Here is an 11,569-nt window from a genome sequence, read left to right on the forward strand (position 1 = left end):
TTGATCACATGAAAGGTCAGATCTTCATGATACAGCATACCGGTTCGGAGGCGAATGGGAAGAGTGGTCTCGGTGATCCTCCTGGGAAGCGGATTGCCCGAGATGGAAGAGATCACCAGCGGGGTGCTTCGTGGCTTCGTGGGAAGGTTTAGATGGTGGACCAGATCCTTCAAAATAGTTTCCCCCTGTGCCAGAGTCCAGGAGGGCCAGGGTAGGAAACTTATACTTGCCCACGAGTAGGGCCACTGGGAGCACGAGTTGGGCAGTGGGCTTAGTGAAACCTAGAACCACCTCCCTGGCTGGTTCTAGGCCTGGAAGTTTTCCTGCTTTTCTGGGCAGTGGGCCAAAAAAATGTCCCTTCCCAGAGTACTGGATGGCTGGCGCCATCTTTAAAAATGGCGCGGGCCATCCAGTGCTCCTACCATGTGACAGGGGCCGGCCAATGGCACGGATACCCTGTCACATGGTAAGGGCAAAGGCCATCAGCGCCATTTTTATTCGTGGCAGCCGACGGCCCGAGAGTGGGAGATCGCTTCTGGGACCCCCACTGGACCACCAGGTACCTGTAAAAAGTTTTTGGGGGGGTCAGGAGGGTGGGTGAAGCTAAGGGATTCGTTTTAAAGGGTCGGGGTGGGTTTTTTGTTTATCGGCTCGGGCGCAGCCGATAAACAAAACCGCGATCAGGCCGGACGAAAAATAAAACACGATATGAATCAGAACCGGAATTAGAACCGATTCCGGTTCCGATTCACATCTCTAAAATTCAATGGCGTAGTCCTATAAGGGGCGCGCCCCCTGGCGGAGATGGAACGGCAGGGAAGGAAATTTTGACAATTCACGCATATCCAGCATAGCCCTCTGCTTCAATGGCAGGGGAGCAAGTCTGATATTTCACTTCAATGCAAAGCCAGCATAGCACTTTGCTTCAACGGCAGGGGAGGAAATTTGACAATTCACGCATATCCAGCATAGCCCTCTGCTTCAACGGCAGGGGAGGAAATTTTGACAATTCATGCATATCCAGCATAGCCTCTGCTTCAACGGCAGGGGAGCAAGTCTGATATTTCACTTCAATGTAAAGCCAGCATAGCTCTCTGCTTCAACGGCAGGGGAGGAAGTTTGACACTTCACGCATATCCAGCATAATCCTCTGCTTCAACGGCAGGGGAGCAAGACTGATACTTCCCTTTCAATACATAGCCAGCATGGCTCTCTGCTTCAACGACAGAGGAGAATGAAGAAAGGTGGATCTATATTCAGGCAACAATCAACAAGGACTGAATTACACAGTCTGAATAAACAGATAAGCATGGGTATGGCTTGCTTATTGCGGTGGTTAATACCCCTAACTAAATTAAGCTATTTCACTTAGATGCAGTTCCAACACTGCTCTCTACATTAATGGTGGGGGTGGAAGGGAAATAGAATAAAAAAGGTTACTAAGAGCCAAGAGAAACAGATAAGTATGTGAGAGAAAAAAAAAGTGCGAAAGCTTGCTGGGCAGACTGGATGGGCCGTTTGGTCTTCTTCTGCCGTCATTTTTATGTTTCTATATCTGAGCCGATGGCAGCCCGCCGATCCAGTTCATCAAAGGTCTGCTTAAATACCTGAACAAAACGTTGTAGATCCTGAAGAAGGGGGTCCCCTCATTCCCATAGGAGGGATGCCCAAGCCAGGGCCTTGCTGTTGAGGAGGGAGAGAATGAAGGTGGTCTTCACGGTGTCTGAGGGGAACTGTGCAGGCTGAAGCATGAAATGCATAAAGCACTGATTAATGAAGCCCCAGCATTGCTTGGAGTCGCCCGCAAACTGAGGAGTGGCCAGTAACCGTAGAGTGGTCATATAGGGAAAAATAACCTTGCTATAGTTACACGTTGTTAGGTTCCATATTAGAAGTTGCCACCCAGGAAAGAGTTCTAGTATCATATTGGATAATACATTGAAACTGTCGGCTCAGTGTGCTGTGGTGGTCAAAAAAGCAAACAATGTTAGGAATTATTAAGAAGGGAATGGCGAATAAAACGATGGATGTCATAATGCCTCTGTATTGTTCCATGGTGAGACCGTACCTTGAATACTGTGTGCAATTCTGATCACCGCATCTCAAAAAAGATATAGTTGCACTGGAGAAAGTACAGAGAAGGACAACCAAAATTGCATAGCCTTTCTACAAGGCCACACCTTCATAGGGATTCCAGGGGGGCTTGGGAGAGGAAGGACTGTAGCAGAGAATGAGGCAGAACTAGGGTCACATGACTCATGACAATTTCCGATTTAGCTACTAATCTATTACTCTCCCTAAGCAATAATAACAAGGTCATAACTGGACAGGATAATGGAATAGTATATTGGATATTTTCTGCATTGGATAATATGAATAGAAACGTTACATCAATGAAACAGGTTAGAAGTTAAAGACAAGAATAAACATTCACCGATACAAAATAATACATCACAGAAAAAATCAAAGTTTCCTTAGAAGGACTATGTTTCCAGGATACTAAAATTTACCCAAGAACAAAAGCCATTTAAAATGAAAATGTTGAAATACTTTGAAATAAACACAGGGAGGGTTATTTTAGAACGCCATATGTAACAGTAAAGTCTGCATGTCCCGGTTACTCATGGACATTACTACTGGAACAAAGTTTCCTAGTACATGCACACACAAGGAAGTTACACCTGCTCGTAGCAGTATGCAAATTCTGTGTCTAGACTTGGTCCTAACCCCACCCCAAATCCATCCCTTGGAGTGCCTACTGCAAAGCATACAAAAGTACACACACAATTAGGTCACATGCATTCTTTTACAAGAATTTCCACTGGACTCTTTTCAGAAAGCCACTTAGACACTTAAAAATGGATTTTATGCTCATCAGGGCCTGTGAAAATAATCCCTCAAAGAGACTTAATAGAGGCATTGGTTCCCTCAGTCACTACTGGACTTATTCCTCCTGTAGCTGTAAATTCTCTGCTTTGCTTCCCTCCATTTTCTCACTCTTCTGCAAACTATTTATGCCCCCATCTTCCTAACGTACAGCTTTGAAAGCAAGTAACACCCTCATTATAAAACCTGCAAGTTACTCATTTCTGAGGGCAATATTCTTACCTGCTCACATGGTTGTAGAATCTGCAGGTACTTGAAAACTGCCCTGGGGAAAAAAAAAAAAGGTACCTGCAGAGATTTGCATCAGCTTTTTCTGTGGATACCTTTTCCTTTGGAAGTAATGCATGAACCTGCCTAAAGGTTTGTGTGCTGATCCCTGCGCATACTTTTAGTTGGATAAGATCTGGTCAATTTCCTTCAGTATAGAGAATTCACCTGTGTAATGGTTTTTGAAACTTGGCCCATTGGGTAACACCATCCCAATCTCATTTCCTATGATCTGATGAAGGGAGCAGAGCTTTTGAAAGCTAGTTACAAATGCATCATGTATCTCCAATTAATTGGTATTCCGTACAAACTTGTATGTTTTATTTTATCTCTAATGAGTTGTTTTAAAATGTTCATCATCTCGAATAGCTAAAAATATTTCTCAGTGTATTGAACAACACTTTTGCATATGTATATCACATAAAGTGATAAAGTGAGACTTTATTATTACATTTTTCCTGACTCATATGGTTTTTATCATGCATTTTATTGGCTGGACTTATTTGGGTGTTGCTTTTGCTTACCAGCACTGTCTACTAGCTTGTTGCTTTTATCATAATGTTTAAGTATAAATATTAAAGATTTTGCATTATACCTCTTTTTAAATCCTTTATTGTTTTATTTTTGGACTGGAAGTTTCCTTTTCCAGATCAATTGGAATCAGACTCTGTTGGGTTATCATGTCATGAGCCTTCATTTGCAACTACTCAAGAGATTTTCTCTTATTTTTATAAAATCCAGCCCCCCCCCCCCCCCCCCCCCAGCTTAGCAGCCATTACAGTGATGATCCTTGGTCAGGGGCTACAGTCCATAGTGCCCTGTGTCCATACAGCCTACGTCCAATTAGAAAATATCATTATTGAACAATGACTGAGACTCCCTGAGCTCTGGCCAATCCAGGGAATTGAAAATCTGACCCAGGAATAAAACCCAAGTCCTCTGCATGGCAGTGCTATTGAGCTACCAGGCCAGCCCTGCTTTGTCATTATTAAATAAAGATTCTAAATATGTTGACCTCTTTATAATTCAGTGCCTATAGTGTGTATATATATTTCTTTTCAAATAGGTTGTACAGCCTATCTTATTTTATTTTATCCCGCTTGTCACAGTGTCATATAGTAGCTGATCCTTTCAATATAGAGCATCCAACACTGATAATTAAATCAACATAAACAAAGCTGATAGTTTTTTGAATAGGAATATAATCACATGCATAAGCTCTCATATTCAGTTCTTGGCAAAAGCATACACTGCTATCTAGATTTTGAATTATCTACAGATTACTTAGTGGAGCCCTTGGCAGTGCAACAGTCAAATGCTATTCTTTGTGATGAAGGGAAAATTAAACTCTATTGGTTCTATGCCCAGCTTGGAAGAGATCCATATATTCCTTATGACTCTTTAGTGGGGGGTAATTTTGTGTATTCAACAGCAAATAAATTTTTATATATAGTATCTAGAGATGTGCATTTGTTTTTAACAAATGCAATAAATGAGGCCATTTTCCATTCATTCTGAATGGAATGAACAAAAGAAAATACTCAAACACTGGGCCTTATTTTCTACCTACATTGGGGCGGAGTCAGCCCCAGAAGAGGAGGAGTCGGGGCGTCACCGGAGATGACTCTGTGAAGACAGTGTGGACAGCGAAAAGGTAAGGAGCCTTTTTGCTGCCTATTTCGCGCCCAATAACTACACCTTCTATGGTGTAGTTATTGGGTGCGATGCCGGCAGCGATCGCACCGCGGTGGTGCAATCGCTGCCAGCTAGCGCAGGACCGCCCCCCCGTTTCGGCCCCCTGCCCCTTATTACTGCATTTTTCTAAAGTACCGCAGGCCTGTGATACTTTAGAAAATGAGGCCCATTGTCAGGTATTTTTTATTCATTGCATTTTTTTTTTTAAAAACATGCCTCTGGCCCCTAATGTCTAGGCATGGCATCGGGGCCTGACTAAAAACCTGGACCCAGGTCTAACACCAGGGCCTGGGCCCAGGCTTCCCGCAGTCTTCTTCATGTCTTGGAGCTTCAAAAATTATACCATTCACTCCAGAGGAAGGTGCCACAGTGATGTCATGCCAGAGCTATTCTCCAAGTGGAGAGAATCATTTTTGAAGCACTGGGACATGGCAAAGATGTTGGGAGACATGGGCCTTGGCCACAGCACCAGGATCAGACTTCAGGGCTGGGTCAGCACTGGAACCAAGCCTCAGGGCTGGGTCTTAGGGCCAGGATCAGGCCTTAGACCTGGGCCTAGGCCTCGGAACCAGGACCATGCTTTAGGGCCAGGTCTAGTCTTCAGAGCTGGAGCCAGGCATCATGACCAGGCTCTCCACCTTGGTGCCAGGACCAGGCCTTGGAGCCTAGGCTTTGGCACTGTGTCCAGGCTTTGGTGCCAGGATCTGGCCACATTTTAGCCCAGGACTGCTCAGCTAGGATCACTAGAGGCCCTTTCTTAGGCTTTTTGTTGTTTGTTGTAGGGTTTTATTTCTAAAATTTCTCTAGTTTGGCAAATGAACCAAACTAAAAAAAAAATAAATGAACCAAATACAGATAAAAAAACAAACCCAAAACGAAAAAGCATATCCAAATGTTTTGGATCTGACATCCCTAATAGTATCTGTAAGTAGAAGTTCTGAAATTCTAGTTTTGAAATACTGATGTAGGAGTGCAGCAGTGATATTATTTATGGGAACGTGTTATATATGTGTTATGATATATGATATTCATGGAGAGGGCAATAATCAAAGCCATTTCTGAGATAGGCTATTTGAAAATTGCCCACCCTCAATATGGGTAAAAGTATGTACATTGTGCCATGTGTGCAGTTTTACCCACATATAGTGAAAGCCAATTTAGGGTAACAGAGGCAACAAAGTGTTTAGTTTTAGATTTTCAAATGTATGCAATTAGGGGTAGATTTTCAAAGGGTTACGGGCGTAACCCCCAAAAACCTTCCCCTGCGCGCGCCGAGCCCCGGGACACACATATGTCCCAGGGCTTTAAAAAATGGGTGGGCCGGGGCGGGGCCGGGGCCGGGGGCATGGCGGCGGTTCGGGGGTGGTTCCGAATCCTCTGGCACAGCGGCCTGTGCCGGGGGATGGCGCACTGGCAGCCAGCTGGTGCACGCAAGTTACTCCTGCCTCGGGCAGGCGTAACTTCGGAAACGAAGGTGGGGGGGATTTAGTTAGGGCTGGGGGGTGGACTAGATAGTGGAAGGTAGGAGAGAACGGGGAGAGTCATCAGGGCTCCCCTTGGGTTCGGCACGTGCAAGGTGCACAAGTGTAACATTTAAAATTGGCCCCTTAATGTCTGAGAAATATAGGAAACAGAAACGTATCTTCTAAGAAAACTGGGACAACAGGAAAGTTAAAATATCCTGATAGTGAGATTGTGATAAAGGCTGGAAAAACTCATGTGTGCACGCCGGATTGTGCGCACACCTAGTAAAATCTACCCCAAATTGCATATTGTATATCTTACTAGATAAACGAAGCTTGACCGACGTGCCGCAAATGCGCAGTAGAGACCAGCTCTACCGCGCATGTGCGGGCGAGCACGTCGGTCTGAGCCAGCGTCAGAAAGAAAAAAAATGGCGGCATCCAGTGGCAGCAGCGGGCGGCGACGGCGGTAGCGAGCGGCGGCCGTACTGGCAGCGGGCGGTAGCGAGCGGCGGCGGTAGCGGGCGGCGGCGGTGGTAGCGGGCGGCGTCCAGTGGCAGCAGCGGGCGGCGACGGCGGTAGCGAGCGGCGGCGGTACCGGTAGCGGGCGGCGGCGGCGGTAGCGGGCGGCGGTAGCGGCCAGTAGCGAGGGAGGGAGAAGAGAGAGAGAGGGAGGGACGGATTGAGTGGGAGGGAGGGACGGAGAGAGAGAGTGGGAGGGAGTGACTGAGTGGGAGGGAGGGATTGAGTGAGGGGGAGGGACTGAGTGAGAGGGAGTGGGACTGAGGGAGGGAGTGGGACTGGGAGAGAGAGGGAGGGAGTGGGACTGAGGGAGAGTGAGTGGGACTGAGTGAGTGAGAGGGAGGGAGAGAGGGGGGAGGGAGTGACTGAGTGAGAGGGAGGGGGAGGGAGGGATTGAGTGAGGGGGAGGGACTGAGTGAGAGGGAGGGGGGACTGAGTGAGAGGGAGGGAGTGGGACTGAGGGAGGGAGTGGGACTGAGGGAGAGAGAGGGAGGGAGAGAGAGGGAGGGAGGGAGTGGGACTGAGGGAGAGGACGGAGGGAGTGGGACTGAGTGAGAGTGAGTGGGACTGACTGAGTGAGTGAGAGGGAGGGAGAGAGGGGGGAGGGAGTGAGTGAGACTGAGTGGGAGGGAGGGACTGAGTGAGAGGAGAGGGAGGGTGGGGAGGAGTGGGTGAGGGAGGGAGGGAGGTAGGGGGTGGTGAAGAGTGAGGGGAGAGAGAATGAGGGGGAGGTGAGAGACAGAGGGATGTAGCCCGTTTTAACGGGCTTAACGGCTTGTTATAACATAAACCATAGCATTTAGAAAGAAATACAATGAAAAGTCCCCATCAAGGAAGAAGGGAGGAAAGAATATATTTAAGCCCTAGTTCTCAGGATCCAGTTTGTTAGATGATATTTAGTTAGTTTTCACTGACTTATCTAGAATAAATTGTTCAAGATGCATTGGGCCTGAAAATTTAACCCCCAGAAATACCACATTACTCTTACATGGATATTTCAAATAAAATGAGGCCCCCAAATCAATAATACACTGTTTCAACTGCAGAAAGGATTTCCTATGTATCTGCATGGGCCTTGAAACATCAGGGAAAATTTTCAGTTTCTGACCACAAAATAATTCTTGCTTATATTTAAAATATTGTTTCCTAACCAAATCTTTATCAGTTAACTGCACAAAGGAAACAATGTACTTCTGGTAGAAATTTTATCATTAGACTAATACAGAAAATTTGAAACATCAGCAGTCTCGGAAGAGCTTTATTTTTTTTTTTTAATAAAACAAACATCAAAAACTACCAGGAAAGCCATACTGATGAAAGACCATTCTTCTGTTCTGATTGTGATAAAAGTTTCAATCGGAAAGCAAATTTCACAAGTCCTATTTCTCTTATATACAACTGATATATTAAAAAATTGCATTATTTGGCACCTATTGCAGTGACTGAATCTTCTATTTGAACTTTAAGGATCCTTATGCATTTTGAGTTACATCTCATTATTGATTTTGGCTTTACCATTGTGCGTACCACTCTTCTTCTCCACTTCTAATTTTGCTGGTTTTTTTGTTATATGCTGAATTACATTATAAGGTGAATTTGAACTGGTGCGCATGTGTGCTCGTGTGTTGGTCCGTGCCCAGGGACAAGTTTATTTTATAACATACATGTGTATATGGATGTATGTTATAAAATAGCCTGACTGCGGGCACAAGTGTGCCCAATTTTAAGTGGGCGCATGCCTCTGTGCACAAAGGGGTAGATTATAAAAGTAGTGCACGCATGTCCAATTTGCACCGATTTTATAACATCTACGCGGATGTGTGGGGGAATTTTCACAAAATACGCATGGTAATGCAATCGGGCCTCACCCAGTTCCCTCCCAGTCCACTCCAATTAAGGAGCGGTCTAGGAGGGAACTTCCCTACCCCCTTCCCTAACCCTCTTCCCCTCTCCTCTCTGCCCCCTAACTATTCCCAAATATTTTATTTTAGTACTTACTGTTCCTCTGGAGCAGAAGTAATCTCCGCGCACTGGCAGCTGGCCGGCGCACACTTCCCCGAAACAACGCCAAATGGCGCTGTCCTGGCCTGCACCCTGTCCTGCCCAGACCCCGCCTTCTGGCCCGCCTCTTTTAAGAGGCCCGGCACTTTGGTGAGTACCGGGGTTTACGCGCTTGGCTAGGCCCTTTAAAAAATGTGCGCGGCACGCACAGGGCCCAGCCACATGCTAAACATTACATAAAGAAGTCCCAGTTACTGGCATAAAGTCTACCCACTTTGTACTGGAATTAATAACATTATCCACGTAGGCCTCTTAAAATTCAGCTGAAAATCCACATCTATCTAGTAACTGGGGAAAGGGATGTGTGCCGATGCATTAGCCAGTTTTACCAGTTCTTCCCTAGTTCACCCAGTCCTTCAAACACCCCTGGTTTGGTAGCCTGTATACCCCCCAGGTACCGCAGACCCTTTATACCCCTCCAAAATGGCTTTTTATTTTTGTTTTTACTTACATGCCATCCATAGCAGAAGTAAAGTTACATGGCAGGGGACCTCAGTTTGCGTAAGTATCTAATTTCTGGTTAAAGTCTTGAACCGCCCATGCCCGGCCCATGCCTCACCCCTTTATTAGAAGTTCCGATATATGTACACAGCAGCATTTATGCACGTATCTGGGTGGCTTTTAAAACCCACTCAATACACGTGAACCCGACATATTCACGCATCCCCTAATTTTGGCATATGTTGGGCTTTTAAAATTAAACTTTATATGTTTTATACTAGAGATGTGATTCGGCCGAACCTTTTAGTTCGGCCTTCGTTATTGGCCTGCCGTGAGAAATTTCATTTCCCGCAGTTCGGGCTGATTTTATTTTCGGCTGTCCCAAACCGAACCCCTCCCCCCCAAATTCACCCCAATCTTAAAAAATGGCGCGGGCCATCCATTGCTCCTACTATGTGACAGGGGCCGGCCAATGTCACCAATAGCCCCTGTCACATGGTAAGGGCAAAGGGCCATCGGCACCATTTTGATTAGTGGCAGCTGACGGCCCGAGAGGGGGAGATTGCTCCCAGGACCCCTGCTGGGCTACCAAGGACTTTAGGCAAGTTTTTGGGGGGGTCGGGAGGGTGGGGGATTGTAATTAATTAAATCTGAAGGGTTGAGGTGGGGGGGGTTATGTGCCCTTTCTCCCCCCTTGAAATCGATAAGAAAACCACACAAAATTTCATGTATTTTCCTATCTTTTCGGGGACCCCCCTGAACCACGATGAAATAGGAAATATCGTCTATATTTCCTATTTCATCGCAAACGAATGCACATCCCTATTTTATACCATGCTATTTTTAATGTTTTACTTAGTTTTATTTTGTTTTAATTTTAGACTCTTCAGATTATTAATTTTCATCTGTATCTTGATATTATTTCACTGTATATTGCATTGGCTTCCTAGGGAAGAAATACGATTAATCAACTAAATTAACTTAAAGAAAATCATTAATATTGTTTGGGGGACATTTGGACCTCATAAATCAACATTGGTACAGTACTGGTATCCTTTTGGACCCAGACCAAAATATCCAATAAATAGTAAATGTAACTCTGGAAAAATCATGATATATTTTGTTAACATTAACTAAACTTATTATTTTGATGGGAGGTGAAGGGCTGTTGTGCACAGAGCAAGAGAGGGACCTTGGGGTGATAGTGTCTAGCGATCTAAAGATGGCAAAGCAATGTGACAAGGTGATAGCTAAAGCCAGAAGAATGCTGGGCTGCTTAGAGAGGAATAACCAGTAAGAAAAAGGAAGTGATAATCCCCTGTACAGGTCCTTGGTGAGGCCTCACCTGGAGTACTGAGTTCAGTTCCGGAGACTATATCTCAAAAGAGACAGAGATGGGATGGAGGCGGTCCAGAGAAGGGCAAGAAAAATGGTGGTGGGGGGTCTCCATCAAATGACTTATGAGGAGAGGTTGAAGGACCTAAATATATATACCCTGGAGGAGAGGAGATGCAGGGGAAATATGATACAGACGTTCAGATACATGAAAAACCTTCTCCATTGGAAAGAAATCTGTAGAAATAGGGGTCACGAAATGAAACTCCAAGGAACATAACTCAGAACCAACATCAGGAAATATTTCTTCATGGAGAGGGTTGTGGATGGCTGGAATGCCCTTCTGGAGGAGGTGGTGAAGACAAAAATGGTGAAAGATTTCAGTGGAACAAGGGATAATCACTGTGGATCCCTAAAGGCAAGAGGATAGAAATGAGGAAAAGAGTGCATGGGGGTAACTTGCTGTTGATGCAACTCCATTATTGATCTCTGCTTTATCAGCAGGGGGAAAAGAGGAAAAGTGGAATTAGTTTCAGACAGCAACCAACAAGACATTGAATTTTACGGACTGGGAAAACAAGCATGGGAGTAATTTACTGATGTAGCTGTTACCCTTAACCAATAAGCCTTATACTTGTGATGCAAATCCAACATTGCTCTCTGCTTCAATGGCAAGAAGTAATGGGGAATTGACTCAGATAGCAACCAGCAAGGGCCCTGACTTTGATGGTTTGGGAAACTAAGTATGGGGATAACTTATATGACGCAGGAGATGCTACCTCCTGATGCCACCATCATGGGGAAGACCTGTATGGTGAGACAAATCTGATTTTTATAATTGGGTGACTAGAGAATTGGATTGAGGAAGAGCACTCAATGTCATCTACTTGGATTTCAGC

Source organism: Rhinatrema bivittatum, chromosome 13 (assembly GCF_901001135.1).
Source record: "Rhinatrema bivittatum chromosome 13, aRhiBiv1.1, whole genome shotgun sequence".
Lineage (NCBI taxonomy): Eukaryota > Metazoa > Chordata > Amphibia > Gymnophiona > Rhinatrematidae > Rhinatrema > Rhinatrema bivittatum.